The sequence below is a fragment of the Bubalus bubalis genome, chromosome 4 (genome assembly GCF_019923935.1).
Source record: "Bubalus bubalis isolate 160015118507 breed Murrah chromosome 4, NDDB_SH_1, whole genome shotgun sequence".
Taxonomy (NCBI): Eukaryota; Metazoa; Chordata; class Mammalia; order Artiodactyla; family Bovidae; genus Bubalus; species Bubalus bubalis.
Window position 1 is genome coordinate 101,782,638 of NC_059160.1, and position 26,541 is coordinate 101,809,178.

Below are 26,541 nucleotides of genomic sequence, written 5' to 3' on the forward strand. Positions count from 1 at the left end.
TTTGCTCAAACTTATGTCCATTGAGTTCATGATGCCGTCCAACTATCTCATCCTCTGTTGTCCCCTTCTCCTCCTGCCTAAATCTTTCCCAGCATTAGGGTCTTTTCCAATGAGTCCACTTGTTTCCCTAAATATTCCTCCTATACTTGTGCTACTCGGGCACCTATGTTTAAGGTCCTTTGTGATCCTTTTTAAAAAGACAGTTCTAAGTGTATTCAAAACATGTTATTACCACAGTTCCCTAGGAAAAGCACAAATACGGTTTAAGATGAGAAGTTTAATTATGAAATGAACCTATGTTTAAATAGACTTTTGGTTTTAATTGATCTTTAAAAAAAAATGAACAAAGTGCAGCGTTAGGATCAGAGCATTTGATACTTGAGTTAATAGCCACAAGAGACTTAAGCACTCCTCTGTGTAACTATAAATGCATTGAGCTTTCTACACAAGGATGGAACTGCTCCTGTACAGGCATTATTTAAGCATAAGCTGACAGGAGAAACAACAACAACAAACACCTTTGTTTCATTTTAAAAAGGAAAAGTATATTCATAGTCTTTTAAAAAATAGAATGTGCAAGTATTTGTGTTTACTTGTGTGAGTTTATTTGTCTGTGTTGTATATTTGTATTAACATATTAATTAATAGAATAAACCATGTATGAACTCTGTGTCCTAGGATAAATTCCTAAATCTGAAACACTGTTCCCTCATCTAAAAAATCAATGAATAAAGTGCAGTCTCTAAAGGATTGACGTGGGAGGATTAAATAAGAAAATATGGCCACATTCCCCCTCTGCAATGGCCCACACTTTGTCTGTGGAGTGTGCTTCTCTCTGTATCTGAATAAATCTGCTTCTTACCTATCAGTTTGTCTCTCATTGAATTCTTTCTGCCATGATTTCAAGAACCTGAACTTCATTAGGTCCTGAAACCAGGTACTGTGGGTTTTGGCTGGGTTTGAGTCCCAGCCACATGGGTTCAAGTCCCAAACTGGGTATTGGCTGGGTTCAAGCCCCAGTACATGGGTTGGAGTCCCAATCTGTGTTAAACGGTTTCAGCTGGCGACCACGAAGGGCTAAAAGGTTTAAAGTCAGGTCTTGGTCCTAAAGAGGTCCCTGGGATACCTGAGGGAGGTATACTGAGGAAAATGCTCTGCTGTTGTCTGCTCATTTGTGACTGGCAGGTCAATTCTGAATGCTTATGCACGTCCAACAGCAGGTCCAGGACAGAATTATACTGTTTTCTTTGACTCTGAGGTTTTTTCTCCTACATTTTTTTGTTTTTGTTTTTGTTCATTTCTGCTCTGTTTCTTCTGTTAACCTCAAAAGATTGCTTTTATTCCCCTCCCTCTGACCCTTACAAGTGTTGACCCTTTATTCCCAACTTATAGCTAAACCACCTCCAGCTCATCATCAACACCATTGGGGATGTCTTTGTGCCATTTCCTCGCGACAGCTTTTGGGTACTAACAACTGGCTGGGAGACCCTCTTGGAAGGGATAGCATCTAAAATCGTAAGTGCAAATCTTGACCAAATTGTGTGGCGGATTCTGACTTAAAGGGTAAATTTTGAATAGAACGGGAATTAGAGACATCATCTCTGGTTTGGATCTGAAATGGGTCAGGCGGCATCAATCCCAACCAATACCCACTGGGTCTTATCCTCCAGGATTGGGAAAGATTCAGACTACTGGGATTAAAACCAATGAAATTTGTTAGTCTATGTAATCATGTTTGGCCACAATATGAGCTAGGATGCCAAGAAAAGTGGCCACTAAATGGGTCCCTGAGTTATGATACTATATTGCAGCTAGATTTATATTGTAGAAGGAAATTTAAATGGAGTGAGCTTCCATATGTTTGAATTTTCATGGCCTTGTATTTAGACTTTGTTTTAGATCCACAAGGGATTTAAGATGTGTGTAGCTCCGGGGGATAATTCTAGTAAGGACACAAAAGATGTTTTAGCTGATTTACTCTATAGAGCCATCCAAAGATTAAATCCTTTGCAAGGAGGAGCCACAGCTGCTCCTCACCTACTGGGAGGAACCATTGCCTCGGGGGAAGACACAGCTAAGGATGGAAAAGTGACCCCACCCATATTCAGGAACCTCTTCTTTGTACCCTGAGTCACCCAAGGGGCCCATCCTTAGCTCAGCTAGCACTGTCAAAGATCTAAGTCACCAACCAAGTGCCCCTACAGCTTTGCCTCTGAGAGAAGTTCCTGATGGAAATTGAGAAACAATTAAAGTCTATGTACCTTCCTCAATATCTGATCTAAGTATGGAGAGGACAAGTTGGGAAGTTTTTCTGAGGATCCTGAACATTTTACAAAAGAATTTACCCTACTAGTGAGTGAGCTCTTTTGATCTCACCTGGGAGGACTTACAGATTTTACTATCCTATTGCTGTGCCCCTGAGGAAAACCGGGGTATAATACTGGCAGCCTGAGCCAGACAGGACCATGCAGTGTACCAGGTGAGGAATGATGCTGTCCCTCAGGCAAACCCACAGTGGAATCACCAGCTGAATTCTATTGATAGACAGGATTATATGATTAATTGTTTAATAGAGGGTATGAAGAAACTTACAGTAAAGCCTGTGGATGAAAATCCTGAAGTTTTCCAAAGGAGATTAGTGGAGGCTTTTACAAAGTATACAAATGTGGATCCCTCCTCCTCCGAGGGACGGGTGCTTTTGGCTATGCATTTCATAGCCCAGTCTGCCCCAGACATCAGGCACAAAATTCAGAAAGCAACTGCTGGTCCTCAGACTCCAATGAATGATTTAATCCAGTTGGCTCATTTGGTTTTCAATAATCAGGATATGGCTGAAAAGGATGAATGCACCCAGAGAAATATACAAGAGACCCACATGATTGCAATGGCTTTGTCTGCTCAAAGACCAGCAATCTGGTCCTGACAGACCACAAGGCTCATGGGTACTCATACAAGGCCGGTGTACCCTGTGTAGACAAAAGGGGCACTGGGGGGAAGGACTGTGGTCAATGTGTCCTTTGCAGGCAGCCAGGGTGTTGGCAGAGGGAATACCCCAGATGCCAGAGACTGACAGAGGCCCCTCAGCCATTGATGGTTTTGCAGTCAGAAGACTGACGGGACCCAAGGCCAAAAGTGGCTCTGCCTGGAGATACCGTCTACATAACTAATGTCCAGCCTCAGGTGATCACTGATGTGGCTGGCTGCTTGGTAAAATTTCTTATAGACACTGGGGCAACCTTCTCAGTCTTAACCCAAAGGATTGGAAACCTTCACAATCATAAGAAATATGTAATGGGGTTTTCAGGGAAGAATCAGGGACACAATTTTCTGGAGCCTGTTTTGTGCAGTCCTAATGGTCAGTTGTTTTTACATTCATTTCTGGTTCTGCCTGATTGTCCCATCCCTTTAATGAGAAGAGATTTATTAAGGAAGTTAGGGGCCATTCTGTTTCTGGAAGGGCAAAGGAACCATCCTCATTGTCAAATGATTTTAACAGAAAACAGAAAGGGACAGGTTGAATCTGAAGTTGAGGTAGAAGACTTACTTGACCCTGGAATGTGGAATTCCGAGGTCCCAGGTCTGGCCAAAGATATTCAGCTAATGGTTACTATACAAGATTCCCAAGAAATAGCTGTTGTTTACTGTAGGGGACATCAGTCTCAGATTCTCAGATCTGAAATTGGAAAGGAAAATCACCAAGTTGACCAAGAAGCAAACAAAGCAGCTTACATACCAACAGATAAAACACAGGCAGTTTTAAAAGTCCTAGGCTTTGATAGAAGAAATGCAACAACCTTGCTATATGAAGGAAAAAAGTTGCACTAAAAATAGGGGGTTAATAAGTCAAAGCAATAGTATATGTTAGGTAAAAATATTATGATTCCACAAGCTCAACAATGGAAAGTAATCAAGGCTTTATATGAAGCTGATCGGGATTTTCTAAGATTGGATGAAATTTAGTTGGGTAAATGGATTTTGTTAGGAATGGGCTAAGACAAGACTGGATTTGGTTTCTCTCTCAAAGGATTCTTGAAGAGCTACTTTTGACAAACAAATCGAGGCGAGTTTCTTCATCTGTAAGTGATTTATATTTGCTTTTGAGATCTTTATAACTTTGGGTAGGGAATAAGTATTGTCTCCCTGTGACTTATGATTTATCTGACTAAAAACTAACTTTGGGATGCTTTAGAGGACTCCTGAGGAATGAGAAACCTGTATGCAGGTCAGGAAGCAACAGTTAGAACTGGACATGGAACAACAGACTGGTTCCAAATAGGAAAAGGAATATGTCAAGGCTGTATATTGTCACCCGGCTTATTTAACTTCTATGCAGAGTACATCATGAGAAATGCTGGGCTGGAAGAAGCACAAGCTGGAATCAAGATTGCCAGGAGAAATATCAATAACCTCAGATATGCAGATGACACCACCCTTATGGCAGAAAGTGAAGAGGAACTCAAAAGCCTCTTGATGAAAGAAAGTGGAGAGTGAAAAAGTTGGCTTAAAGCTCAACATTCAGAAAACAAAGATCATGGCATCCGGTCCCACCACTTCATGGGAAATAGATGGGGAAACAGTGGAAACAGTGTCAGACTTTATTTTTCTGGGCTCCAAAATCACTGCAGATGATGACTGCAGCCATGAAATTAAAAGATGTTTACTCCTTGGAAGGAAAGTTATGACCAACCTAGATAGCATATTCAAAAGCAGAGACATTACTTTGCCAACAAAGGTCCGTCTAGTCAAGGCTATGGTTTTTCCAGTAGTCATGTATGGATGTGAGAGTAGGACTGTGAAGAAAGCTGAACACTGAAGAATTGATGCTTTTGAACTGTGGTGTTGGAGAAGACTCCTGAGAGTCCCTTGGACTGCAAGGAGATCCAACAAGTCCATTCTGAAGGAGATCAGTCCTGGGTGTTCTTTGGAAGGAATGATGCTAAAGCTGAAACTCCAGTACTTTGGCCACCTCATGCGAAGAGTTGACTCATTGGAAAAGACTCTGATTCTGGGAGGGATGGGGGGCAGGAGGAGAAGGGGATGACAGAGGATGAGATGGCTGGATGGCATCACCGACTCGATGGACGTGAGTCTGAGTGAACTTTGGGAGTTGGTGATGGACAGGGAGGCCTGGCGTGCTGCGATTCATGGGGTCGCAAAGAGTTGGACACGACTGAGCGACTGAACTGAACTGAACTGAGGAATCTCAGAGAGAAATATTTAACTAGGATTATTTGGTATGTTATGTTAAATGTGATCATTTGTAATTCTGGTTATTGTAACCAAACTTTTATCTTACACTGTAATCAGATATTTGACCATGACTTTTGACTCTTCTGTCATGTATAGATATTTCTGTACACTAGTGCAGGTACAACATGCTTCATCATCAGAAAGATACATAAGAAGACTAAGAAACCAGTTACAACAGTTCTACATCAAGAAGATGGCTATGTAGGGATTTCAGCCCATGTGGACTAAAACAAGGAGCTTCCCTGCCCCTGGGGCCCCTAGATCAGGTATCCAGAGATTTTGACTCCCTGATAGGCAGGGACGATGCCGCTACTCAGCCTGGAAGCAATTACAGAAGATGTCTCTTCTGCTTTCCTTAAGAATATAGGAGTAAAATCTCTGTGGGGGGGATGTAACAGGAGAGAAAGGGGCAGGGCACAACTTTTGAAAGAATGACATAGCCCAAGCATATAATATAAACCGATCAGAATCAGATGGGACCAAGATGACAGACAAGACTAGATCCTGATCCTTAATCAGCAAGTGAAATGACACACCCAGAAGTGCCATGACAGTTCCAGTTCAGCTTAGTTCAGTCACTCAGTTGTGTCCAACTCTTTGCAACCTCATGGACTGCAATACGCCAGGCATCCCTGTACATCACCAAATCCCAAAGCTTATTCAAACTCATGTCCATCGAGTCAGTGATGGCATTCAAACATCTTATCCTCTGAGGTCCCCTTCTGTCATCTGCATTCAATCATTCCCAGCATCAGGGTCTTTTCAAATGAGTCAGTTCTTCAAATCAGGTGGCCAAGTATTGGAGTTTCAGCTTCAACATCAGTCCTTCCAGTGAACACTCAGGACTGATCTCCTTTAGGATGGACTGGTTGGATCTCCAAGGGACTCTCAAGAGTGTTCTCAAACACCACAGTTCAAAAGCATCAATTCTTTGGCACTCAGCTTTCTTTATAGTCCAACTCTCACATCCATAAATGACTACTGGAAAAACCAAAGCTTTGACTAGATGGACCTTTGTTGGCAAAATAATGTCTCTACTTTTTAATATGCTGCATAGGTTGGTCATAACTTTTCTTCCAAGAAGCAAACATATTTAATTTCAAGCATCCTTTAATTTCATCTTTTAATTTCACCATCTACAGTGATTTTGGAGCCCAAGAAAATAAAGTCTTGCACTGTTTCCATTGTTTCTCCATCTATTTGCCATGAAGTGATAGGACTGGATGCCATGATCTTAGTTTTCTGAATGTTGAATTTTAAGCCAACCTTTTCACTCTCCTTTTTCACTTTAATCAAGAGGCTCTTTAGTTCTTCTTCACTTTCTGCCATAAAGGTGGTGTCATCTGCATATCTGAGGTTATTGATATTTCTCCCAGCAATCTTGATTCCAGCTTGTGCTTCATCCAGCGTGGCATTTTGCATGATGTACTCTGCATAGAAGTTAAATAAGCAGGGTGACAGTATACAGCCTTGATGTACTCCTTTCCCAGTCTGTTGTTCCATGTCCAGTTCTAACTGTTGCTTTCTGAGGTGCATACAGATTTCTTAGGAGGCAGGTCAGGTGGTCTGGTATTCCCATCTCTTGAAGAATTTTCTACAGTTTATTGTGATCCACACAGTCAAAGGCTTTGGCATAATCAATAAAGCAGAAGTAGATGTTTTTCTAGAACTCTCTCACTTTTTTGTTGATCCAACGGATGTTGACAATTTGATCTCTGGCTCCTCTGCCTTTGTTAAATCCAGCTTGAACATCTGGAAGTTCACAGTTCACATACTGTTGAAGCTTGGCTTGGAGAATTTTGAATATTACTTTGCTAGCATGTGAGATGAGTGCAATTGTGTGGTAGTTTGAGCATTCTTTGGCATTGCCTTTCTTTGGGATTGGAATGAAAACTGACCTTTTCCAGTCCCGTGGCCACTGCTGAGTTTTGAAAATTTGCTGGCAAATTGTGTGTAGCACTTTCACAGCATCATGTTTTAGGATTTGAAATAGCTCAACTGGAATTCCATCACCTCCACTTGCTTTGTTCTTAGTGATGCATCCTAAGGCCCACTCCAGGCTGTCTGGCTCTAGGTAGGTGAATGATCACACCATCGTGGTTATCTGGGTCATTAAGGTCTTTTTTGTATAATTTGTGTGTGTGTGTGTGTGTGTGTATTCTTGTCACCTCTTAATATCTTTTGCTTCTATTAGGTCCTTACCATTTCTGTCCTTTATCGTGCCCATCTTTGCATGAAATGTTCCCTTGGTATTTTTAATTTTCTTGAAGAGATCTCTACTCTTTTCCTATGTATTGTTTTTCTCTATTTCTTTGCATTGATCGCTGAGGAAGGCTTTCTTATCTCTTTTTGCTATTCTTTGGAACTCTGCATTCAGATGCTTATATTTTTCCTTTTCTCCTTTGCTTTTCACTTCTCTTTTTTTCAAAGCTATTTGTAAGGCCTCCTTAAACAACCATTTTGCATTTCTTTTCCATGGGGATGGTCTTGATCTCTGCCTCCTGTATAATGTCACAAACCTCTGTCCATAGTTCTTAAGGCACTCTATCAGATCTAATCCCTTGACTCTATTTGTCACTTCCACTGTATAATCGTAAGGGATTTGATTTAGGTCATACCTGAAAGGTCTAGTGGTTTTCCCTACTTTCTTCAATTTAAGTCTGAATTTGGCAATAAGGAGTTCATGATCTGAGCCACAGTCAGCTCCTGGTCTTATTTTTGATGACTCTGTAGAGCTTCTCCATCTTTGGCTACAAAGAATATAATCAATCTGATTTCAGTATTGATCATCTGGTGATATCCATGTGTAGAGTCTTCTCTTGTGTTGTTGGAAGAGGGTGTTTGCTATGACCAGTGCATTCTCTTGGCAAAACTCTATTAGCTTTTGACCTGCTTCATTCTGTACTCCAAGGTCAAATTTGCCTGTTCCCCCAGGTGTTTCTTGGCTTCCTACTTTTGCATTCCAGTCCCCTGTAATGAAAAGGACATCTTTTTTGGGTGTTAATTCTAGAAGGTCTTGTAGGTCTTCATAGAACTGTTCAACTTCAACTTCTTCAGCCTTACTGGTCAGGGCATAGACTTGGATTACTGTGATACTGAATGGTTTGCCTTGGAAAAAACAGATCATTCTGTCACTTTTGAGATTACATCCAAGTACTGCATTTTGGAGTCTTGTGTTGACTGTGATGGCTACTTCATTTCTTCCAATGGGTTCTTGCCCACAGTAGTAGACATAATGGTCATCTGAGTTAAATTCACCCATTCCAGTCCATTTTAGTTTGCTAATTCCTAAAATGTCAATGTTCACTCTTGCTATCTCCTGTTCGACTGCTTCCAATTTGCCTTGATTCATGGACCTAACATTCCAGTTTCTTATGCAATATTGCTGTTTATAGCATCAGACTTTACTTCCAACAAAGGTCTGTCTAGTCAAGGCTATGGTTTTTCCTGTGGTCATGTATGGATGTGAGCATTGGACTGTGAAGAAAGCTGAGTGCCAAAGAATTGATGCTTTTGAACTGTGGTGTTGGAGAAGACTCTTGAGAGTCCCTTGGACTGCAAGGAGATCCAACCAGTCCATTCTAAAGGAGATCAGCCCTGGGTGTTCTTTGGAAGGAATGATGCTGAAGCTGAAACTCCAGTACTTTGGCCACCTCATGCGAAGAGTTAACTCATTGGAAAAGACTCTGATGCTGGGAGGGATTGGGGGTAGGAGGAGAAGGGGACGACAGAGGATCAGATGGCTGGAAGGCATCACTGACTCGATGGACGTGAGTCTGAGTGAACTTCGGGAGTTGGTGTTGGACAGGGAGGCCTGGCGTGCTGCGATTCATGGGGTCGCAAACAGTCAGACACGACTGAGCAACTGAACTGAACTGAACTGAACTGACTTCCATCACCAGTCATATCCACAACTGGTTGTTGTTTTTGCTTTGGCTCTGTCTCTTTATTCTTTCTCCACTGATCTCCAGTAGCATATTGGGTACCTACCGACCTGGGGAGTTTGTCTTTCAGTGTCCTATCTTTTTGCCTTTTCATACTGTTCATGAGGTTCTCAAGGCAAGAATACTAAAGAGGTTTGCCATTGACTTCTCCAGTGGACAACATTTTGTCAGACCTCTCCACCATGACCCATCTGTCTTGGGTGGCCCTACACAGCGTGGCTCATAGTTTCATTGAGTTAGACAAGGCTATGGTCCATGTGATCAGATTGGTTAGTTTTCTGTGATTGTCCTTGTCATTCTGTCTGCCCTCTGATAGAGAAGGATAAGAGGTTTATGGAAGCTTCCTGATGGGAGAGACTGACTGAGGGGGAAACTGGGTCCTGTTCTGATAGGTGTGGTGATGCTCAGTAAATCTTTAATCCAATTTTCTGTTGATAGGCAGAGCTGTGTTCCCTCCCTGTTATTTGTCCTGAGGCAAAACTATGGTGGAGGTAATGAAGATAATGGCAACCTCCTTCAAAAGGTCCCATGCACACACTGCTGCACAAAGTACCCCCAACCCTGCAGCAGGCCACTGCTGACCCATGCCTCCACTGGAGACTCCTGGACAGTCACGGGCAAGTCTGGGTCATTCTCTTGCGGGGTCACTTCTCCTTTCTCCTGGGTCCTGATGTGCACAAGATTTCATTTATGCCTTCCAAGAGGTGGCTCTATGGTGGAGTAATGCTGACCTCCTCCAAGAGGGCTTATGCCATACCCAGGTCTACTGCTCCCAGAGCCTCTGCCTCTGCAGCAGTCCACTGCTGACCTCTACCTCCACAGGAGACACTCAGAGACAGTTATGTCTCATTTTCTGTGGGGGTCTCTGGGTTCCCCGTTCAGCTCAGTTCAGTCACTCAGTCACGTCCAACTTTTTGCTACCCCATGGACGGCAGCACGCCAGGCCTCCCTGTCCATCAGCAACTCCCAGAGTTCACCCAAACTCATGTCCATTGAGTCGGTGATGCCATCCAAACATCTCATCCTCTGTCATCCCCTTCTCCTTCTATCCTCCCTAGCATCAGGGTCTTTTCAAATGAGTCAGCTCTTCACCATCAGGTGGCCAAAGGATTGGAGTTTCAGCTTCAGCATCAGTCCTTCCAATGAACACTCAGGACTGATCTCCTTTAGGATGGACTGGTTGGATCTCCTTGCAGTCCAAGGGACTCTCAAGAGTCTTCTCCAACACCACAGTTCAAAAGCATCAATTCTTTGGTGTTCGGCTTTCTTTATAGTCCAACTCATATCCATACATGATTACTGGAAAAACCATAGCCTTGACTAAACGGACCTTTGTTGGCAAAGTAATGTCTCTGCTTTTTAATATGCTATCTAGGTTGGTCATAACTTGTCTTCAAAGGAGTAAGCATCTTTTAATTTCATGGCTGCAGTCACCATCTGCAGTCATTTTGGAGCCCCCCAAAATAATGTCAGCCACTGTTTCCACTGTTTCCCCATCTATTTGCCATGAAGTGATGGGACCAGATGCCATGATCTTAGGTTTCTGAATGTTGAGTTTTAAGCCAACTTTTTCACTCTCCTTTTTCACTTTCATCAAGAGGCTCTTTAGTTCTTCTTCTCTTTCTGCCATAAGAGTGGTGTCATCTGCATATCTGAGGTTACTCTAGGTTCCCAGGCACTGTTAAAAGACCAAGGAATGAGCAGTGGCCTAAATCCTGGAAATCTCTGCCCTTTCCCCAAAATAGTTGGACTAATCCTCCCACTCATTAGCATATGAAATTACCCAGCCTAAAAACTAACCACACCATATTTTGCCACTGCATTCTCCCTCTGCAATGGCCCACACTATGTCTGTGAAGTGTGCTTCTCTCTGTATCTGAATAAATCCACTTCTTACCAATCAAAAAAAGAAAAGAAAACATATGCAATACCCTTGGCAAAGTGGCTGATACATAATAAGAGATCAATAAAAGTTAGCAACTAAAATTGTATTACTGTAAAGCTGAATTCCTCAAGGATAGGGACCTGTGTTATCTCAGGGCCAGTATCATGCCCTAGAGAATAGGTTCTCTTTGAGTATTGTAGGTTGAATTAAATTGCCAGTTGAACTGAACCAAAATATATATTATACTTAATATACACATTTTTTATTTCTGTTACTTTATAAAAGTATTTCATTATTGCAAAGAAAAAATTTATTAAGTATTTAAGTAGTTAACTGAGGATAATAAACTATTTTAAGTAATCTAAGTTAGTTTGGACTTCATTCTTACAAACCCAATGCTTTTAAACTCTATGTAGTCAGTAACCATGTTTGATAAGAAGACTTTTGTTTCAAAGAAATTGTAATCATTTTGTTAGTATTCTAATTGCTTTATTCATCAAAATATTTAATTTTTTCTTTGCTATTTCAAGTTGAGGAATTTGATTTCTGATCTTAAAAACTTTGATATTTCTTCCCAAAGAAAGACAAAACATTTTGCTATTTCAGCTTTCAAGGGTCTGAAATCAGTTCAAGTCTAAAACCTGATAGTGGCACAAATCCATTCAATTTAGCAAAGTGTGTTCTCTGTTCCTCTCTAAATGTTACAGAGAATTCATCATCATTTTTCCATTTAAAAAAATGAAATGATAAGCCAAGGGCATCAACACATCATGAACTCATTAGAGGAAAGCCTATCTTGATTGCTTACTTCTTGCTCTTACAATTTATCCCAACAAGATTTCTTAAAAGTTATACCAGAAAAATAAGACAGTGAGAATGTTTTATGACAGAAAGATTGTTTGCTGGGACAGAATTCAGGAATCCAGATTCCAGCCTTGATCCTACTAAATCACACCGTTTCTGCAGAATACCACTAAATTTCTCTGGATCTCAGCCTTCTTTTCTGGAAAATAGAGAGTATGATGTATATGTCCTTCTCCACAAGGATATGATTATGCTTCAAAAAGTAGCAAACACAGTTTAAATATGGGACATTTTTTTCTCCTATGTTGTCTGTTATGGCATATATTTTTCCCTATGAAAACAAGTATTGAGTAAGCCAATCCCACCAATAGATCTAATGTGGATTTAACAATGTACTCCAAACATTTACTGCATCCCAGCTGTGTATCAGTTATTGCCTGCTTCTATGAACTAGGAGCTGGGCAGTTCTGAATATTCATTGGAAGGACTGATGCTGAAGCTCCAAACTTTGGCCACCTGATGCAAAGAACTGATTCATTAGAAAAGACCCTGATGCTGGGAAAGATTGAAGGCAGAAGGAGAAGGGGATGACAGAGGATGAGATGGCTGGATGGCATCACTGACTCTATGAACGTAAGTTTGAGTAAGCTCCGGAAGTCGGTGATGGACAGGGAAGCCTGTCATGCTGCAGTCCATGGGGTTGCAAAGAGTTGGAAATGACTGAGCAATTGAACTGAATTGATGAACTATGAACTTGAAATGTATTACTCTAATCTTTAGAAGGCAACTACTAGGTAGTCATTTTTATTCTAACTTGACAGAGAAAAAAAACCTTCAAGAGAGTCAGTCCTATATATTTCGTCCATCTGTGCTGAAAAAGTTCTAGATTGGAGCCAGGAAACATGACTATTCCCATTTTACAGATGGGGTTTCTGAGGCTCAGAAAAATTGAGTTTCCCAAAGTCAAAAAGGTTTATGACCGATATAGACTTCAACACTTCTGGGTGATGGATACTGGGAGTTCCATGTAACCTATGGGTAAACTGAGGCTCAGAGAGGTTTAAAAATCTGCCCTAAATTTCCCAGGCAGAAAGTACTAAAGCCAGGATTTTATCCCAGGTCTATTGACCACAAAGCTAATGTTCTTTTCATTACCACACAGTGTAAAAGGAAGGACATTAGACACAAAATATAATTCCTCTGTTTATATAATACACATTGTAAAATCAATCATTTTGCACTTTGTAACTTCCTTGTTCAATTTTTCCTCCATTGTTGGCTACAAAGTCTCTCTCTGTTCTTCTACCTGATTTAGCTGGTCTCCAGAAGTCATAAGTGTTCTGTTTCCTTTTCAGAGAAAAAGGCTTATATAGCATCATACCTTCTTCTTTTTTTTTTTTTTAATCAATTCTGCTTATATTGCTAAGAGTTCAAGGATTATCTTCCTTAACAAGCCACATCTTTGATGTATTCGATTTAGGAGAACAGCTTCAGCGTAAGGATGAATTGACAAAAACTCTTTATTGAAGTTCAGATAGGAAAACTTTGTACCACTGCAAATAATCAAGATTTTAGCCAACCTTTTTGTTCACCAGGTACTATGTTGTAGATATTCTTTAGTGAACCTTCTCCCTAGGAAGCCTTCCTTCCTCAAAATGCCTTCTTTAGGTTAGCTGTTGGTACTTTAATACCTTTACTACTTTAAATTTCTGCTCAATGAAAACTTTTTAGTTTCTCTTTTTCCTAGTTAGCACCATTGGAAGCCAGATGAAAGGCAGCTTCTCACTTTGCAATGATAGTTGATCAAGATAAACCCACAAACACAAAGGTTACAGAGATGATATTGTACAAGCTATACTAAGGTCAGGTATCCAGAAACCCGATAAGGTGGATTAAGGGAAAAATCAGCACAGATAATCTTAAGCTTCCAATGTTTGCCCTGAAAAGACTCAGTGCTAGCCTATTTCCTGTGCTCTACATAAAAGAACACTGCTTTGCTTTGGGGGCCCTTCATTGTCATGAAATCAGTCATTTGAATCAAAATCCTTAAGGACATTTTCCATGCTGAGAGTCTTGCTTTGAAAAGTGTCTAATTATCTCCAAGTCCTGATAGCTATCCAGCATGCCCTACACTTGACAAATTATTTTCTATCATTGGACCCCAGGAGAAAACTCTGCAAAGTAGATACTGTACTATCAGAAATATTTAACTCACTTCTTAGCCCCTAAATTCGTCTATGAACAAGAAAAAATCATTAGAGGATGCAGTAAAACATCATGGTTAGAAGGATGGGCTTTTAAAGTCATTCAGGCACGGGTTAAATCCAGGATTGGCCACTTTCTACCTGTATGTCCTTGAGTAGTCACTTAACTGCTCTGTGGCTATAGTTTGCTTATCTGTAAAATAGGTAATTATGCCCACCTCATAGTAGTAGTAGTTTAGTTGCTAACTCATGTCCAATTCGATTTAATTAGCTTGCTTCTCTTTCTCTAAATAATGACAATGATTAATATCATCCTGTACATAGATGGTATGTCAAAACCAAACAATAACTGTTGTGCAAGGAGTAAAGTGAGAATTATTGTATAGATTACTATAGAGGTTAAATAATATATGCAAAGTACATGGTAAGTGCTCCATAAACCATTACGAACTGACTCAAGCCAATTCAATATGCACAACTCTTAGATTCTTTATGGTAGATTATGTGGCTACCAGATCATGTTGAAAGCAAATCACAGACCAAATTGTGCAACACATATAGACCTTCTCCAGGGGATCTTCCCGACCTAGAGATTGAACCTGGGTCTCTCAGATTGCAGGAAGATTCTGAGCTACCAGGGAAGCCCCAATATAATGACAAATAGACATAAATCAGGTCACACCAAGGATTCTTTATAGCTTGATAAAGTTCCAGCTCTTAGTACAGTTAAGTGTTCCATGAACAGCTCACATGAAATATTTACTCAAAACAAACACATACTAGAAATTCTCTTAAGCTTCCAATGTTTGGAACCAGTCTGCTTAGGACTCAAGTCTTAAGCATCATTTTTACTGCTAAAGCTTTCAGGCCTCCTTGAATTATTATACCCTGTTCAGGACTATGCCTCTAGAACAATTTTAGTCTGTGCACATATCCTGAAGAGCTTTAATTTTACCAATGAGACTGTCTTCTTATATTAATGATGTTGATCAATAAGCCAGCATTTTCACCTCTGAAAAATTATTTGTCATATACTATGCTGTTTATGAATAATATATAATATTCCTATTTCTAACATATTTGCCATCTATGAAATAAGCTAGATTTAGATAGCATAGATATGGATGATAGAAGTGTGTACATTAGCATCTCATAGTGCATGGAACTTTTCGCTTGCAAGCTAGCTGGCCAGCCCTGGACTAAAATTCTTGAATAGGATGTTTTTAGCATGTGGAATGCACTCTCCATCAAATAACATACACACAGTACCAAGCTGCATATTTTTAAGGTAAATGAAAGATATCATAGCAAAAATCAATCCAATTTAAGTGCGAATTCTTTATAAATGAAAAAGAAAATATATATTTAAAAATCAGTGATTGTGACAATGATTATCTTATTTTTATCTACTGTCTCACCTTGGGTGCAAGCCTCAGAATAAGAAAGCTGATAACAAGGATTTGCCATGGGAGTCTCCATAGTATGCAATAACATATTTGAATGGAAAAAAAAAAATTGTTTTAAGGATGGTGGGTGAGGGTGGCTGGTATATATGGCTAAGATGACAATGTCTAGGGCTTACCAGCCAGTCTAAGCTTGGATTTCTCAATTCTGAAAGCCATCTCTTCCCTCAAGGCCTTTGCAGTCTAGGTTGAAAAGTGATCAAGATCTGCATAACCTCTAAAGATGGATGGGGTCATTGCAAATAGTTTCTAGCTGAGGGAAAACACAGACAATAAGGTACATTGTTAACAAAAGTCTTTTATCCAAACTTGATAAGTGGTCTGATGACGCTGGAGGGAGACATGGAAAATCTGCTACTTGTCTAGGCAAGTTGCACATCCACTTAAAAAAAAGAAAGTATCTACAATGCTTGTTTCAGACTTTGGAACATACAATAGAGTCAAGTTTATTTGTTCTCTAGCTGCCTTGATGTCAAATTCTTTTCACCCACTATGCTCCAGAAGAAGAAAAAAGAAAGTTCCAAATACACGACAGCTCCTCTGCCATTCCCTGTTTGTAATTTTTAAAGGGAGATAACCCGGGGGATCACATTACACTTCATGATAGAGCTTTACCAAGTACTAGTACATTTGTCTATGTCTCTATACTGTTCACTAACTGTGCCATTCAAGAGTTGAATATAACAAACTTGTCAATTAGGAAATAAGCCATACACTAGCAACTTCTCATTTAAATGATTCATTAGAGAACACATTTCAAAAGTACAATGTAAAAAAGAACACTGCTACAGTTTGAGTTACACATCTCTTTTAAATCAGATAAGAGAATAACATCACTGACAAAAATATCACCCTAAATTAATTTATCTAATACACATAAGAGTTATAGGACATATATAGAAGTCATAATATCAAGGAAAATCTGTAAAAATGTAGAATTATATAATATGTTTTTTACATGTCATGGAGAAGAGGGACTTGTAGTAAAATATTAAAAGTTATAACAGCTCATGGTATTTGATCGTCATATATATATATGGATACATATATACATATATATGTATATAGAAATGCATATTCCCAGAAATACATATTAATTAGAAAATCAATTCTACCTTTTTCTCTAGAAATTCTTCTCTAAATAATCTTAAAATCATTATCTTATTAATAATCACTCTTTACTGTAAACAAGGTAGAATATTTACTCTTTGATCTGGATTTCTTGGAAGCAATACTTCCGGACAAGGGAGAAAGTGTTTCATGAGTCAATTCTAGAGACAAATGTTCTCTTCCTCATTCAAATAAGACTCTCTGTGGCCTCCATTCTTCATCTGTAGATGAACTGTGTAAACCACATTTATCCAAATTCTTTTCTAGTTTTAAAACCTAGAAATAGTGAATAACTGTTTCTGAAATCTTTAAGGATTAGAAAGACACAAAAACAGTTATATAAGTTGAAGGGAATAATTATACTTATTAAAAATACAACTTTGAGTCAAAACATATTTGCTAACCTTTTAGTAAAAAGAAAAAAAAGTCACATGCAACTATTATCAAGCCCCCATGTGCATATTCTCTTGCTCGAGTGTTCCCATCAAATTCCCACAGCTCATTTTATTCTTTTGCTCAGCACATACTGAGAGTATCCTTCTCTCCTTCTCTGAATGAGGGCTCATGGATTACCAAATAACTTTCTCATTAATTGTAAGCCTAATGAATGTTATAAGGAGTGAGCAACCACTCTGCTTCTAAGAGGAAGTGTTATTTGAACCAGGATTTGAATGATGAAAAGGAGATTTCAGGCAGAAAATAGAGAAAAAGCTACTCCATGCAAAAGGAACAATGTGAGCACAGGAACAAAGGTGTCAAAGAGAAAATGTTGAGAAGTCCAATATGGCTAGTTGGAAGAAAGTAGCTAGTACAATTGATGAGTCTAGGGAGCTACAAACACGTATTGTGGCCAAATTGCCGGGAACTTCAGATTTTATTCTCTAGTTACGGAGAATCAGACTACATTTATAGACTATGAGGTACCGTGCCTAGATTATTATAGATGCTAATGTAATGTTGACAGGGATGATGAAGTGGATGGGAAGAAGAAAAGACCAGAGATGGGACGACATTAGGTGAATCTGTTCAAATAGTTTTAAATGAAATTCATGAGCTCTGAAGCGGGATAGTGAGGATTGAAATGAATAATACATTTTAGAGTAGATTATTGGAGGTAATTAAAAATTATGTTATAATTACTGAAAGCATTAAAAATATTTGTCAAATGAATTCATTAATGAATAAATGAGTTAATTCTACAATTTTTTTTTCAGGAACATAATTATTTACTGTTTTTTTTAAATTGGACCTGTGATTAATTTTCAGGTACCTGTAAAGGGAAAAGAATGCTGACTACCAATTATTTAAGTATTTCTTATCCTTGGCAATATTTTCTAATCTGTATTCTATAATCAAGAAAAAATAAACTAATGAGTTTGATAGTATTCCCTAAATATAAGAACTGTTGGGTTTTCAAAGAATACTCTGAACTGTTATCTTTCAGCATTTTTAAGGCTGGTCAAACCAGACATCAATAGGATAAAGGGAGCGTCACATTTTTGTGGCTTGTGGCAAATTCATAGGAAGAAGGTAACATTTCCAAGTAACTTTAGCAGGAAAATATTTCAGTGGATTCTGATTGGCCCATCTCAAGTGATGTAGCCATACCTCACCAATCAGGGGATTGGCCAGGATTCTAAATCCAGGCCTCAAGTGAAGGGGGAAGGTAAGGAACAAAGGCTTGTGAATGACAATCCCTTCTGAAAGACTTCAAATCATCTTGTGTGATTTCTACAAAAGAAAGTGGGATGCTGGTAGCAGAGGAAGAAGAATAGGAGAGGTGCTGAGTAGGTAAAAAATCCTAACCATAGTTCACAGCCTGAATTAGATCATGCCTTTTTCACTTACCAATTGAGGATCTTGAATAAATTACTTAATCTTATGAGTCCTCAGTTTCCTTATTGATCAAACAGAATAATTATCTCCCTTACATGATTGTTGTGAGAAATTGGTGATATCATATAAGCCATGGGCCTTGTCCAATTACTGCCTCCTGTCTAGCATCAGCAAACTAATCAGAATAATATTTAAGAGATTCACTGTGTTCTGCTCACTGCACTAAACATTGAAGGTAAAATAATGAGTGAGGATAGTCAGAGTGACTTTAATCATCACACAAACAAATGTGAAACTGCCTCTGTTTTATAAATGCTATAAAAGAGGGAATTTATACTTGAGTTTCTAGTAAGAGTGTGCATGTGTGCTAAGTCACTTCAGTCATGTCCAACTCTTTGCGACCCCATGGACTATTGCCCGCCAGGCTGCTCTGTGGGTTGCATAGTGGGTTGCCACGCTCTCCTCCAGGGTATTTTCCCAACCCAGGGATTGAACCTGCATCTCTTATGTCTCCTGGCAGGATAGTTCTTTACCACTGGCGCTACCTGGGAAGCCCTTCTAATAAGAGACATGCATGCTCAGTCACTTCAGTCATGCATGATCTTTGCAATCCTGTGGACTGTAGCCCACCAGACTCCTCTGTCCATGGGATTCTCCAGGCAAGAATACTGGAGTAGGTTCCCAGGCCCTTTTCCAGGGGATCTTACTGATGCAGGAACTTAACCCACGGCTCCTGTGTCTCCTGCATCACAGGCAGATTCTTTGCCTACTGAGCCACCTGAGAAGCCCCTCTAATAAGAGCGGGCTGATCAAATCAGAGGTTGGGGAAAACCTACTTGAAGAAGGGAATTTAGGGAATACTGAATTGAGATCTAAAGAATAAGAAGATATTTACTAGGTGAAGAGGAGCAAGTTGAGCAAAGCGGTCTAGGCAGAGGCAGAAGGAAGAGTACCGAATAAGTACAGGCTCTGAGATAGGAGAGAATTCTGAGGAATATCAAATGGCTCATGCCTCTGGGGTAGGAGCGCAGCATGAATTGACTTTGGAGAGGCAGTGAGGAGCTAGACCTCAGAACGTTTAAAGCCTTTCCTTTTTTTTTTTTTTTTATTCCAAGAGTAATGGCAAGCCACCAGAGTTCTCAGCAGAGGAGGTTATGTAATCAAAGTGTTACATCTAACAGAGGGCAACCAGAAGGGGTGAATGAACAAGAGATGTTTCGTATGCAGGCAAGACTTACCAGACTTACTTATTAAATTAAATCTATCTCTAAAAAACATCAGCAACAACAAATGTTAAAGCTCAAAAGAAAAAAAAAAAAAGAAGCTTTCCAACAATTAATCAAAAACAGCATGATGGACCAACTAGCACTGAATGTATGCAAGTCAAGACTAGATAATCGTGGACAGACTTTCTTCCCAATGTATCAAATGTTGAACTCCCTGTACCTTATAACAGGAGCCTACTATTCTGCAAGAAAAAATTCCTGATGCCTCCTATCCATTTAGGGCATAGCCTTACCTCTTATTCACTTTTAAGTAGCTCCTGGTTTTCTTTTGCTAAGGGCCTGGATGCTGGTTTTTGTCTTCTCTCAAAAGCCTACCCTGAAGAGAGATCTTAGTTTTTCTGACCCACTTCTGACCTCCTGCTGAGCTTGCCCACAGTCTTCAATTTGTACTCTAGCTCTTCTAATCTCTTTGATATCTTCTTTTTTGTTGTTGTTCAGTCACTCAGTCATGTCCGACTCTTCTGGACGCCATGGACTGCAGCATGCCAGGCCTGCCTGTCTTGCACTATCTCCTGGAGTTTGCCCAAGTTCACGTCCACTGCATTGGTGAGGCCATCTGGCCATCTCATCCTCTGATGCTGTCTTCTCCTTCTGCTGTCAATCTTTCCAGCATCAGGGTCTTTTCCAATGAGTCAGCTGTTCACATCAGGTGACCAAAATCCTGGAGCTTCAGCATCAGTCCTTCCAATTCTCCAATGCTCTGCCTTCTTTACGGTCCAGCTCTCAAAACTGTACGTGACCACTGTCTAGGTATGTCATAGCTTTCTTTCCAAGAAGCAATCATCTTCCAATTTCATGGCTGCAATCACCATCAGAATTGTAGCATCGTATGAAGGAAACAACAGATAGAGTTATCGATAAGAAAGTCAATCATGCTATTAATGGAGCTAAAAAGCCATTGACTGTGGAGGTGGAAGAAGAAAACAGAACTGAGAGGGAGAAGAAAGGAAGAAGGGAGGAAGGGAGAGAAGAGAGTGAGTCATTCTAGGAGATGAGCATATTGGGTACTGAGATGAATTATCCAGTTGATTGAAAAGAAACTGGACTGAATTTCTGCTAGGTCTAAATCCTCTGGTTTCTTTAAATCTGTTCTAGCCTGTAGGCCATTTCCTCTTATTGGTTTCATAAAATTAGTATGGTTAAATAGATGTTGGCCAAGCTTCAGTAATTCTTCCATGATGATTTTTGTCAATATCTATCTTCCTTTATTACCAGTTTTATTTAATGTTATAAATTAAGCTTCTTTTAAAAGTTGGCTTAAAGCTCAACATTCAGAAAATGAAGATTATGGCATCTGGTCCCATCACTTCATGGGAAATAGATGGGGAAACAGTGGAAACAGTGGTTGACTTTATTTTTTGGGGCTCCAAAATCACTGCAGATGGTGACTGCAGCCATGAAATTAAAAGACGCTTACTCCTTGGAAGGAAAGTTATGACCAACCTAGATAGCATATTGAAAAGCAGAGACATTACTTTGCCAACAAAGGCCCATCTAGTCAAGGCTATGGTTTTTCCTGTGGTCATGTATGGATGTGAGAGTTAGACTGTGAAGAAGGCTGAGCGCCGAAGAATTGATGCTTTTGAACTGTGGTATTGGAGAAGACTCTTGAGAGTCCCTTGGACTGCAAGGAGATCCAACCAGTCCATTCTGAAGGAGATCAGCCCTGGGATTTCTTTGAAGGGAATGATGCTGAAGCTGAAACTCCAGTACTTCGGCCACCTCATGTGAAGAGTTGACTCATTGGAAAAGACTCTGATGCTGGGAGGGATTGAGGGCAGGAGGAGAAGGGGACGACAGAGGATGAGATGGCTGGATGGCATCACTGACTCGATGGATGTGAGTCTGAGTGAACTCTGGGAGTTTGTGATGGACAGGGAGGACTGGCGTGCTGCGATTCATGGGGTCGCGAAGAGTCGGATATGACTGAGAGACTGAACTGAACTGAAGTTGACCCTTAATTTTTTTTTCTAAAAAGCAATCAACTTGGACTCATCTGTTTAATATGATATATATGTTATATGTGTGTGTGTGTGTGTTGCTCAGAGGTGTCTGATTCTTGCTGACCCCATGGACAGTAGCCTGTTGGACTCCTCTGTCCATGGAATTCTCTAGGCAAGAATACTGGAGTGGGTTGCCATTCCTTTCTCCAAGGGATCTTCCTGACACAGGGGTCAAACCCAGGTCTCCTGTATTGCAGGCAGATTCTTTACCATCTGAACCACCAGGGAAACCCTATATATGTTATACATGTAAATATATAGTAAACATTTTAAAAATACGCATTTCAACTTATCCTCATTTGATAAACAAAGATGTAATATCTATACTCACTTGGGGAGCCTTTACAATTATGCATGCCACACTGTTTAATCCCTGATTGGAGAAAAGATCATAGAGCCTGCATACAGTCTAAAATAGAATCAACCTTCCTCAAACTCATTTCCCTTTCCATAATAATATTGGTCCATAATAATACATTTCATAAGTGTAACTCCTTAGTGCATAATATATATGCAACTCTTTGGAAGATTCTGGCAGACCAAAATTACTCCTAAAGGCTGGTTATATTAAGGTTGGATTGCCAGGGAGGAGTCATTAGTTAAATGATTTTCTTCTACTGTCCTATTTGTTTCTGTTTTCACACTTCCACTCTGAGTAAGATCGTTTTATAGCACTGTTTTGACTGAAAGTAATTATTTAAAACTCTGAACTTTGGTTGTGGTCTTTTTTCAAACACTTATTTTCATAGCTATGGAGGAGACAGTCTCCTAGCCAGAGATCTGTGGCTGCTTGGAGTAAAGGACTTGATGAAGCATCATAGTGAAACAAATCCACATTTCCACTCCTTGTTCTCCCAGAACTTGTTTGCTCTTAAGTGTGGTGTGTGTTGAGTCACATCTGACTCTTTGTGATCCCCATGGACTGTAGCCCGCCAGGCTTCTCTGTCAACAAGATTTTCCTGGCAAGAGTGGGTTGCCATTTCCTCCTCCAAGGGATCTTCCCAAACCAGGGATCTAACCCTTGTCTCCTGAGTCTCCTGCACTGTGGGCAGACTTTTTTTTTTAACTGATGAGCCACCAGGGAAGCTCATATTGAGTGTGGCAAATAGAATAATGCCTGTACCTGCTGCCCCCCCCAACCCCTACCAAGATATCAATCTCTGGAACCTAATCTCGGGAACCTGTGAATATGCTATACTAAATGGCAAAGAGGAATTAAGATTGCAGGTGAAATTAATGATGCTAATCAGATGATTTAGGGAGCATACCCTGGATTATTCAGGTAAGCCCAATGTACACAAGGTCCTTCAAAGTGGAAGAAGGAGGCAGAAGGGAAGGCCAGAGTGGGCGACATGAAGACTCAACTTACCGTAACTGATTTTGAAGAGGAAAATATCTATGAGCCAAAAACTCTGGATTACTTCTAAAACCCTGGACAAGCAAGAAAAGGAATTCTCTAGAGCTTCTATAAGGAACATAGCCCTGTCAACATTTAGCCCCGGGAGATCCATTTTGGACTTTTGACCTTCACACTGTAAGATAATAAATACGTGTTGTTTAACGTGAATAAGTTTTGATTATTTGTCACAGCAGTGATGGAAAACTAATACTATGAGCTTCAAATTTTACCTAGTTTCTTGTTTTTTCATGATTATAGGTTTTATGGCCATATGCCATAACATAATATAAATATTATGGCATATTCATTTCTTTAAAAAGGCTCACTGAATTAATTAATTTGGAATCCTACTCATTAAAATACCTAATTCCTCAATTTACATAATATTTTTTCTTATAGATTATTGACATTAATCTCTAGTACATACTTTCTTCAAAGAATTAATAAAATGCTTTTTAGTGGTCTGAAATAAGAACAAATATAATGGGGCTTTAGAGAGTCAAGAATTGTTTTAAATATTTTTAAAAGCTGTATAGCCAAGACTCTGGATTCAAGTTAAGTTCTGCCATTTACTAGCTGTGATTTGGGGAAGTTGACCTAAGACTGTTTCATCAACTATAAAATGGAAATAAAAATGACAAGACCTATATAATAGATTTGTGGAGAGGATCTAAGTGAGATAATCGCTGTAAAGTACTAACACTTTACAGGCACAGCACCTGGTATGTAATTAAGTACATCACACAGTGGTTTTAGCTATTATTGTTGTTGTAGCATTACCTGACTCCAAAACGTTCTCCAACAACAGAAAGTACAGGTTTCAAAACTGCCTGGTTCTGTGGCCTGCCTGTTACCTACCGCTTCTCTTTCCATCCTAATTTCTAAAGCAGCAGCCGTAAATCACTCTGGAAACAGCATCTCCCTTAGCAACATTCAACTCTGAGTCAACAATCATTTCAATGATTAAATATCCATTCACTAAAGTAATTGTTTAAAAAAAATTGGAGTGGGACAATGGCCTAACTATATAGATCCTAATTAAGCTTTAAACATTTTTTTTCCCTAAAGCAGGACTAGGTGAATTCTTCGCTAGGCCCTGAGTGACCCCTCCAGCCCCGCCTCTGCAGTATAAAAGGAACTGCCAGCCCTCGCCCAAGCTCAAGGTTTCTCTTGAGTCCCCCGGCCGTGCCAGGCTAAGAGGCAGATCAGAGATTCTCCGCGCCCGGCGCGCAGCACGAGTGGCGGCTGCAGCGTGTTCACCTTCGTCCTAGGCGCCCCCGCGCCCCAGTGGTCTCCCAGCCTTGCACGCACCAGCCCCCCAGCGCTAGAACGCGCTTCGCTTGATCTATCCAACTTCTGGTGCTCCAGCCGCCCTCCAGGGTCTGCCCCCCTGCCCCCTGCCCCAGCTCGGGCTTGCTTCCCCGGGGCTCCGGAAGGGAAGGAGGCGTGTCCGGAGTAGGCGGGCGGGAGCCGTATAAAAGTGCTGGCGGCGCGCCGGCCCAGGCTTCGCTCACCGCCTCGCGCCGGGACAGGGATCGCCGCACCAAGCACTGGCAGTGGAGCGGGCGTTGCGCTCGGGCTCAATGCGTGGACTATCTGCAGCCGCTGCTCATGCAGTATGCTGGAGCTCCAGAACAGCTAAACGGAGTTGCCACACCGCTGCTTGGGCTGGATCACAGTGCTGCCTTTCCTTATGAAGAAGACACAAGTAAGTAGGGCGCGCCCGGGAGCTCGCCAGCTATCCAAGAAAAACCGTGCCCGGAGGCCGGCGCGTCCCGGCCCCAACTGCCCCGGCGTGCGGGGCTGTGCCTGCCGGACGAGCCTGGAGGGTGTGGTGGAGGCGGGAGAGGCGCTAGAGCCCCAGCCGCCCGGCCCGGGTGAGCCTGGAGAGGAGTGGGAGGGATGAGAGGGAGCGGGTGTCAAGTTGGGAGCCATAGCCCGTAAGTTGGGAGCTGTCAGTTGGGAGCCGCAGTTCCTGTAAGACAGAAGGATCTGTTTTTTGGCCGGAGAGTTGAAGTTATTCCAGAAAGGCATGTCCTTGCACGGGAGACATTTTCCCGTGCATTTCGGGAAGATTACACAATAGGTCCCCACGCGCCACGCTCGATCACTCGCGTACTCAGATTTTTGTGTGGCTCGGGTGTGGGTGCCGGGCTCGTGCGGACTCCGGTGCAGCCGCGGGAACCGAGCCAACCCCGAGGTCCTTATTCGCCGCGCTCAGCTGGGCGGAGAACCTGCCCCACCAGCCGGGGGAAACTTGGCTCCCGCGGCGTCTGCCAGGTTTGCGGCTCTAGGCGAGCTCTAGATAGGGTAATACCTCCACATTGTACCCACTTTCTTCCATTACAGAAGAGAAAAAGTTGTATAAGTGTGCGCGCGTGCGTGTTTTAATGGGCACCTCTGGTGGTAGTTATGGAGGTAATTCCCGGTGCTGCAAAATTTGCATTATGCACAAGAAGCACAGAGGGTAGAGCACCGTCTAGGGGTACAATTAGTTTTTTTTTTTTTTTTTCCCTTTCTTTCCTTGCAGCAGATATCTCTGGCTTGTCCTTGATAAAGGGCCGGAGCGGCACTCCCATCCACAGTTCTTTTCGCCAGGTCTCACCTCTTCTTACTTCTCCCCTTAGGAATTTTTCTGTCTTATCTGCTGCGGGTTAGGTAAGGCTGCCCTCTCACCCCGCAGAGGTTCTGTCGGAGATTGCAATTCTTGACACGTGTCGAGGGGGTGGAAGTGGCGGGTGAAAAGATTGTATACGTCTTCAGTTTAGAATGTTGAAAATGCTTTATTTAATGACACACTCAGTGTCACAGTTTCAATAGACGTCTAGATCTGGGAAGGGTACCAACGCATTCAGAAGGGAGTAGAAAGACCCGAGCCCATTACATTGTGTGGAAAAGAGCAGGGGTTTGGGACTTGGCCTGGCAGAAAGGTTTGTGTAGTCTCTAGGGCAGCTGCCCAAGGCGGAGGACAGGAGCATAGCGCAGGTTTCTTTCTTGCAAGCAGGTTAGTTTATAGGCAGAGCACCTGGGATCACCGCAGCGGGCTGTTGAAATGCAAATGTGGAAGACTAGCAACAGAAGTTTTAAAGTAATTACTTGACTTATACATGCTTTCTGCTGTGTGAAATTAATAAGCATGGGCGGGGAACCAATTCTTTGTTACAGTAGCATCTGCTCATATGAATGGCAGTAGTGAGATCTGGGTGGAGAACCCCGCTACCTTCCAGTTCAGGAAAAGAGCCTAAACCTTCCTATTTAAACAAGATCTCTGGAGACAGATCAGGTTAATGACCAACAATCCAAAGGTGGGGGGTGGGGAGTGGTATGGGACGGTACTATCAAGTCAACTTAGACTCC